Source organism: Glycine soja, chromosome 3 (genome assembly GCF_004193775.1).
Source record: "Glycine soja cultivar W05 chromosome 3, ASM419377v2, whole genome shotgun sequence".
NCBI classification, from domain to species: Eukaryota; Viridiplantae; Streptophyta; class Magnoliopsida; order Fabales; family Fabaceae; genus Glycine; species Glycine soja.
The window spans coordinates 46,715,369-46,717,849 of record NC_041004.1 but is presented as its reverse complement, the minus strand read 5'-3'; positions in this window follow the sequence as shown (position 1 = coordinate 46,717,849).

Genomic DNA, 2,481 nt, shown 5'->3' with positions numbered 1-2,481 from the left:
GTTTGAGGGAAGAATTTGGTTGTCAATTCAATTTCTGATTTGATATATTGAAATATATTTGTTGGATGCTAATTTTTTAAAGATTTTTTTTTTCATCACGTTGATTTATCATATGAGGGTAGTTAATAGCTCCAACTTAACGGACGGGGTTATTCACGAGATGTTTTCTTCCAAAAATTTATAGTTTATGATTATTTTTTAACGGTTTATTTTTTCTTTCAGCTAGCATACTTTTATGTGCAAAAATTGATTTTTTTTTTCATTCAAATGAAATTTACTTATAATTGATTATACGTATAATATTTATTAAAATTCTCTTATTTTCAGCTGTTCCAAACACATGATAAATATTATTGATTTTTGATTGATTGTGTAGTTTTTTTACGATGTTTTTTTTTCCTGTTATATAACTTATTGTGTACTTTTGTTTCTTCTCTTTCTATCGTTCTCGTGGTTGTAATTTATTTTTTACATTTTAATTGTAAAAGGAAAATACATCTTTACGTATTATCGTGCCAAATAGGTGATAGTTAGGTGTTGCTGCAATCCAATTCCTTGCCTTCGTATGGAGCTCATCACGATAATGACTTGATTGCTTTCGCCCAATGTTGATCTATCGAGTGGGAATGGTCGAGGTATTTATTCAAATAGGTATAATCCACAGAATTTCAGAAATCTTAAAAATGAAAGAATTCGAGTTAATGACTACAAGTATATGGAAAAAAAAAACCTTTTTTTTTTTGTAATACCTATGATACAATTGGAGCTTATCACCAAAAAAGAATAAACTTCGATCGTCCTTTGTAGCTCCGGTGGTGATTATTTCGTCAAGAGAAGTGCTCGTTTGCTTGATTATACTCTGTAAAGATATATTATTCCATGAAATGAAATGGTGTTCGTATTTTCTTTTTTCACTTTTTAAAAACAAAATACCACATATAACCCATATTGTTCCGTAATCATAGTGTTTCATTAAATGTATTCATGTTTCAATGGATAAAGCAGGAAGCTGATTATCTGTCTTTGAAACTTCCATTTAATGATTGAAGACCGAAGGTCGTGCTTTATTTAAGGTTGAATGCAGTGATTAACGAAAAGCTGGTCTAGAAATATTTTCCAAGTACTAGATGGAGAATTTTAATCAAGATTCCTCTGAGAGCCTTACGAGATAATGTTTGATATTAATATATGGGATTGTCAAAGTATAAGTCGGTTTCTCTAATGTGCATCCTAGAGTAGTGGTTACGAACATAATTTTTTTTATACTAAAAAGTGTTTCTTATATTAAAAATATAAAATATTCAAGGATTCACTTTTTTAATTAATTTGAAATACTTTATAATATATTTAATGTTTTTTAATAAGTGTCAAAACATTAGAAAAACTTGTTATCAAACTCTAACTATTATAGCTGCAAATACAAGAAGTATGATACTACTTGGTATATGATACACATACACTGCACTGACAACTAAAATTTTGTCTTCAATAAAGAATAATTCGAGATTCGCGATTAGAAGTTTAGCCGATTTAAATACGCTAATTATCATATTTGTACTAGTTTCCATGTCATATGGATGGCCGTGCGTTGGTAAAACATATGTTCAAATGGATCTCTCTCATAAAAATCAGAGAGAAGCCTCCCCAATACGTTGACTGAATACTTCGATCGCGATGTCTTAAAGTCCAAAGCGTAGACAGATTCCAGTGGAGATTCACTTTTATATTAAATCTCGTCCTATGGCTATATACTTACTTTTAATATAAATTCAAACTGTAAATTTATCATTTTAGGAAATTAATTTTTGCACTAATCTCAATTCCCGACGAGCGTACTTTGAGAGACATTTGATTGCTAGTTCTTTTTATTATAGATTTAATTTACATGTATAATTTCCTTTCTTTTTTCACTCGTCCTCTGTAGGATCTTTCATTTAGCTTCTTCCTATGCCTTAGCAGGGTCTAATATTTTAAAAAATGATTACATCAAGAATAAAGAAAGATAAAATAATGATTAATTTTTTATTAGTAGACAATTATTTGAGAAACATGAAAGAGAAGGTTTTTTTTTTTTTTTACAGACAGAGACATTCTACTCCGATTACATTTTTGCGACTGTATTTATTATCAAACTAATGTTTTTTTTGTCCTTATAAGTTAAATAATTTTAATCTAAAGTAGATAAAAATTATTGACTCAAGTGACAAATAGACATGAGAGGTGCAATATATAGGCATTCCTCATTTTTTTTTCACCACATTTTTTTGCAGTTAGGAGAGAAATAAGAACAAAACAGTGAAAAGTATAAGTGATGTTATGGATAGAAATAAAAAAATAAAAAGTATTGTAAAATAAATTGTTGGAAGAACATGAGAAGGGATGTACACAACCAAAACGAAACATTATTACTCGATAAATGCTACGGTAACAAAAGTAACTATTTTTTCGTTTTCATTTTCCATCCGGCCTCAGAAAAACAAA